The sequence below is a fragment of the Pistacia vera genome, unplaced genomic scaffold, assembly GCF_008641045.1.
Source record: "Pistacia vera cultivar Batoury unplaced genomic scaffold, PisVer_v2 Contig376, whole genome shotgun sequence".
NCBI lineage: Eukaryota > Viridiplantae > Streptophyta > Magnoliopsida > Sapindales > Anacardiaceae > Pistacia > Pistacia vera.
Genome location: NW_022196197.1, coordinates 1 through 5,997, shown reverse-complemented (window position 1 = coordinate 5,997; position 5,997 = coordinate 1). Strand labels below are relative to the sequence as shown.

The window sequence follows — 5,997 nt, the reverse complement described above, 5'->3', positions numbered from 1 at the left end:
GTTCGCATAAAACTCTCTTACAATTGGCTCTATGGCTAAATGCTTCGATTCAAGCAGAAAGATGTCCTAACCTCTCCCTTTGCTCCAAGCGTTTGCATTGACAGTGGTCAATCCTCTCTCAGCAATAAAAACTTTGTCTTTTCTTTGAATTGCTACTTTGTAACGTTGCCTAGCCTTCTCATTCACAAATCTATTATCAACCTGTTTGCCCTTACCCCTTGGAACTGCTTTGATTGACATTTTCTCTCAAAAGGACCCTCTACACTCTACCACCAAAATCAGTAATTCCACTGCCTACTCCAACACTACTGCACACATCTCACTACTTCAAATCAATTCCTCACTTCACCTTAAAATTTCCACATGCAACAATCACACCCCAACAATCACCCAACTTCCTTATCACTCACAAACTTCACAAACACACACCCAAACTTCCTCAAGCACACACAATTCAAACTCCACAATTCACAATAATTCACACTTAAGCAATTCAATCAATTCTCAAACTTAAAGCATTTAAATAACCAAAATTAATTGAACACAGAGCTAGGAAACATGAATTCGTACCTCCCTCGCCACGGATTCACATTGAATTTTGCCAATTTCCGCTCAAATTGCAAGATTCCTAATTTTTTGGAAACCTAGGTTTTTGTCAATCTCTTCAATAATCTGCAAATTTCTTGAAAAAGCAAGGTGATTGGATGTTTATGGAAGTTCTAGAGTGGAATAGGGTGCAAAATCGACAGGGAAGGCTTATGAATTGAAAGTGGAAATCTTTTGTTCTTGGAAGCTTTTTGGAGCTCTCGTGAAAAATGAATAAGTAATGCAAGTTTATATAGAAAATGGTTTTCACTGCGGCGAAGTTCTTGAATTACTTGTGTGAACTGCCTGATGCTGCGGTGAAGTATTTTTCTTGCCGCAGCGAAATCTGGGAAATTTTTCCTTAAGCATCATAGTGCATACAATGCCGTGACGAAGAATAAACTTCGCCGCTGTGAAATCTTGAATTTCCTTAAGGTCACAGTGTATATAGTGTCGCGACGAGGAGTAAACTTTGCCGCGGCAAAATCTAGAAATTCCTTAACTCCGCATTTGGCAGTGTAAACAATGCCGCGATGAATTCTTCCTTTGTCATGGCAAAGTCTTGAATTCCATGAGCACTCAATTGGCAGTGCATACAATGCTGCGGCGAAGTTCTTCCTTTGCCGTGGCGAAATCTGGGAAATTTTGTTTCATGCCACATTTTGATCATTCACCTGAAACACCAAAAGGAACACTAAATTAAACTATTTCCTAAGTCAGAAAACACATAAACAAATTTAAAACAACTAAAAATGAAAACGCTTGGGTTACCTCCCAAGAAAAGCTTGTTTATAGTCAGAAGCTCGACTTTCTCAAGTCCTTCATCAATCTGGACTATCCAGATGCATCTCGTCCCAAACATTTTCCTTGGACTAAGGCTTCAATTGTTGATGATTCTTGTCACATCGGGTCTTTTTTGAGAGCTTAACCACCCATTTCCATCCCTTGGTCATTCCTTTTAGGATTCGAGCATTCTCATCTACAACTTTTCGATTTTTTAACTTTCCCTCAGCATTCTTGAACTGAGAAGTTCATCCCTTGTGAAGACGTTTGCTCGATTGTGGCTCATCTAGGTATGTTGTGTAAACTTTTGGTTTATGGTCTTCATCTTCGATTTGCCTTGACTTGACCATGCATTCCTTAATTGGCGATTTAGGATCTTCAATCTTGGAAGTTTTAATTGCCGATTGATCCACAGAGTCAATTTTGAAACATGAATCTTGCTTCGATGGAACTTTTAGAGTCCCAAGGACATTGAATGTCACTTCTTTGTCTTGCACCTCATGATCAACTTCCCCTCTTGTACATCAATTAAGGCTCTTCCGATAGCAAGAAATGGTCGTCCCAAGATGAGAGGAATCTCCTTGTCTTCTTCCATATCCAACACAAAAAAGTATGTCGGAAAAATGAATTTATCCACCTTAACCAATACATCTTCAATAATGCCCTTTGGATGCTTGATGGATCTATCTGCAAGCTGCAAAGATATGGTTGTAGGCTTCACTTCACCAATCCCTAGTTTCCTAAAAATGGAAAAAGGCATTAGATTTATACTTGCACCCAAATCACACAAAACTTTATCAAATGTAATATCTCGTATGACACAAGGGATAGTGAAACTCCTTGGATCTTTGAGTTTTGGTGGTAGCTTCTTCTGCAGAATGGCACTGTACTCCTCTGTAAGCATCACTGTTTCCTTTTCTTCCAACTTTCTTTTGTTTGCCAGAATTTCCTTGAGGAACTTGGCATAGCTCGGCATCTACAAAAGGAATGTTAATATGCAGTTTTTTAAATACATAAAGGAATTTCGTGAACTGCTTATCTTGATTTTGCTTTCTGAGCCTCTGAGGAAAAGGTACAGGAGGGGTATGATGTGCCAACTCTGGCGGTATCTCAGGAAATGGCAATTTTTCCTTCTTTTGCTTTGGCAACTTTTCCCTCTTTTCGTCTTCTTTTCTAGGACTTTTTAGCTTTTCCTCAATAATGATTTCTTCCTCGATTTCTTCATCAGACTCTTCTTTTTCTTTTGGTGGGTTCTCACCTTTCCCTTTTTGTTCAACCTCTTCCAAGACTGTTCCACTTTTTAAAGTTATTGCATTTACTTGTTCACGTGGATTTGTCACCGTGTTACTTGGTAAAGAACCTTGAGGTCGCTCATTCAACTTTTTGGCTATTTGACCCATTTGTACTTCCAAGTTTCGAATCGATGCCTGAAATTTGCCCTCGTCTCACTCATAAAACCTGTGGTCTCTTGCACGAATTTTCCAAACATATCCTCCAATTTTGAAACTCTTTGATCCCATGGTTGATTATTCACCCCGACTTGATTGTTTGGCACTGTTCTTTGATTCCATTGATTATTCTAATTGCCGCAAGACAAGTTTGGATGATTTCTCCAACCAAGATTGTACGTGTTGGAGCAAGGATTGTTCTGTTGTCTCTGATTCATAGCCAAATAATTGAATTGTTCTGATGATGAGGATGCTGAAGCAAAATTATTCCCCACTTGGCATTCAATTCTCGTATGGTTACCTGCACAAAAATCACATGTTACTTGAGTTGTTTGAATTGAATTTACTTGCATACCTCCTAATTGTCAGTTGGGCTGAAATGGCCGTGTAAGCATCAACTTCATGAATACCCATAGACTTCTTCAGATGAATTCTTTCATTGGGTCTCTAGTAGTTGTTACTTACTAGGACTTCAAGTAACCTATACACTTCTTTAGGCGTCTTGTTTTGCAATGCTCCTCCAGATGCTGCATCCACCATTGTTTGCACATTTGTTAGCAACCCATTATAGAAAGTTTGGACTTGCATCCAAACAGGCAAACCATGGTGTGGACACTTTCTCAACAGTTTCTTATACTCTCCCATGCTTCATAAAGTGACTCGTTCTCTTTCTGTAGAAATGATGTGACATCATTTCTCATCTTTGCAGATTTCGCTGGAGGGAAGTATTTAGTCAGGAACTTTTGTGCCAATTCATTACAAGTTGTGATTGTTCCTGCTGGTAGTGACATTAACCATCCCTTTGCTTTATCCCTCAATGAAAAGAGGAATAATCTTAACCTGATGGCATCATCTGACACTTCATTTGCCTTGAATGTGTTATAGATCTCTAAGAAGTTTGCAATGTGTGAATTTGGATCTTTCTTTACATCTCCCCTAAATTGTACCGACTGTTGGATCATTTGGATGATTGCCAGCTTTATTTCAAAATTGTTGGCTTGCACTGGTGGTCTAGTGATACTTGGACCACTACCATCAATGGAGGGTACTGAGAATTCCCTCAAAGTTATGGTTTCAGCCATCTTAATGACTATTGCCTTTCGTTCTCTTCTCTCTCTAATAAGTCTTCTTGCTGTTCTTTCAATCTCTGGATCAATGGGAACCACTGGATGTTGTTTCACTCTTCGTATAAACTACACAAGAACACAAAGAATGAAAAGAAACACAAAATTGAACTAAAACTAATTAAAATAGAAATAAAACTCCAATCTAGTGAGAACTAGAAAACTTCAATATTAACACTAAATTAATCCATGGCAACGATGCCAAAAACTTGATGCGTTGAATTTACAACATGCAATGTGTAGCAAGTGCACTAGTCGCAAAAAGTAATAAAGTGATGAATAGAGTATCGTTTTGATGAGAATGCAAAATGTCATATTTACCCCCCTTAATGTCTAGTCTTTTATACTTATTTGTTACCTAAATGTACTCATTATTATTCTATTTTGATTTAGGAGGCAAATGGAGGCGTTAAATGCAAAACAAAACTAATTAGGTGAATTCGGATAGTTTCAACATTAGTTCGTAATCTGGGCATAACTCTCTCATCAGAGCTCCGATTGAGATGTTTAAAAATTCTATGGAACCCTAAGAAAGAGATATACAACTTTCATGTTTTGAGTTTGGAGAGATACTCGCTGCATCAAGATTGTAATCGGGCTTGAAGTTGACGCACCTGCACTGCTGACGTTCTGGAACATTCCGCCTTGTCATGCAATTCAAATAGGTAGATATTTACAGGAAGTTTCAAAGACCTGTTGCACGCAAATTTCAGCTGGAAACACTACTTTCCTATTTTATTTTAGGACTTTATTTTATTTCCAATTAATCAAATTAGGATAAATGTTACTTTAGGATATTAGAATATTTTGAGGAGATTGAGTAGAATTAGAATTCAAATTGGATATTTTTAAAGGGAGATCAGATTGAGAGATAACACACACACGCCTCTCTTTTCTCTCTTTTGGAATTTTCTCTTTTGAGTTTTTATGGCCATGAGCGGCTAAACTTTTAGAACTTGGTCGAAGGAAACGGAGGCCTCAGAATCAATAAAACAGTGAGATCTAATCTAATTTTTTATTGTTCAATTTATGTTTTGAGTATTGGATGTTCTTCTATGCATATTGTCATGATTGTTGCATTTAATTTCTAGGAGGCCTACTAGTTTATGATTTGTTGCAATCTACTGCTAAGTTAGATATCAAATCCGTAATTGTTTGATCCCTTTAACTTGTGAAGTAATTAAGGTTTAAGAGTTTGCTACGTCAGGAATGATTAATTCTTAAGAAGAACATTTGACTGAATTAAATACAACTGCTTGTGTTTGTGTTGTTCAGCTTTATTGATCTCTCTAGGTCTTAAGGCTGCCACTATATTAAATCTTTAGCGATTGTCTAGGGTTGTTTAGTAGTAAGATTAATTAGATCGCTTGTTTCCTAATTGTAACAACTACTTTCTTCTACCAAATTCATAATATAGATTAATAAAAAGACAGCATATTTATCAAAATAGTTGGGCCCAAAAAATTTTCTTTACTTAATAATTACATTCTTTACAAAACAAAACATCATGTGTGCAAAGACTCTCAAAAACGAAAAGAGTGGACAGTGCAGCTGGGTCTCCCCGCTTGCCAACCTCCATCCGACCAAGTCCTCACCTATTTCTTGTACAACAAAGAAAACAACGGAGTGAGCACAAAGATGCCCAGTAAGTAAAAGTCTCTTACTCTATCATCCCCGTGCATTACTCATCAATTCTCTTTGTATTCTTATCAATTTTCTAATTCAAATTCTCATTTTTCTTTCTTTTCATTTCTTTCTATTCTTTTCTTTTTCCCAATCTCATTCCGCTATCTCATGACGGAGACCGCTCTCTCTCTCATAGCGATTTACATGCATTCCGCTCTCTCATGGCGGAGATCGTTCTTTCTCATAACGGTTCACATGCATTCCGCTCTCTCATGGCGGAGATCGCTCTTTCTCATAGCGATTTACATGCATTCCGCTCTCTCATGGCGGAGATCGTTCTTTCTCATAACGGTTCACATGCATTCCGCTCTCTCATGGTGGAGATCGCTCTTTCTCATAGCGATTTACATGCATTCCGCTCTCTCATGGCG

The 5,997-nt window shown here is 37.9% G+C and overlaps 1 non-coding gene across 1 annotated transcript; it reads left to right on the top strand.

Moving 5' to 3' along the window:
• The first annotated feature begins 3,414 nt into the window (after positions 1–3,414).
• On the top strand, positions 3,415–3,520 carry LOC116140731. The gene has a single exon (XR_004129691.1). It is a non-coding gene; the product is annotated as a small nucleolar RNA R71 (small nucleolar RNA).
• Positions 3,521–5,997: the final 2,477 nt, after the last annotated feature.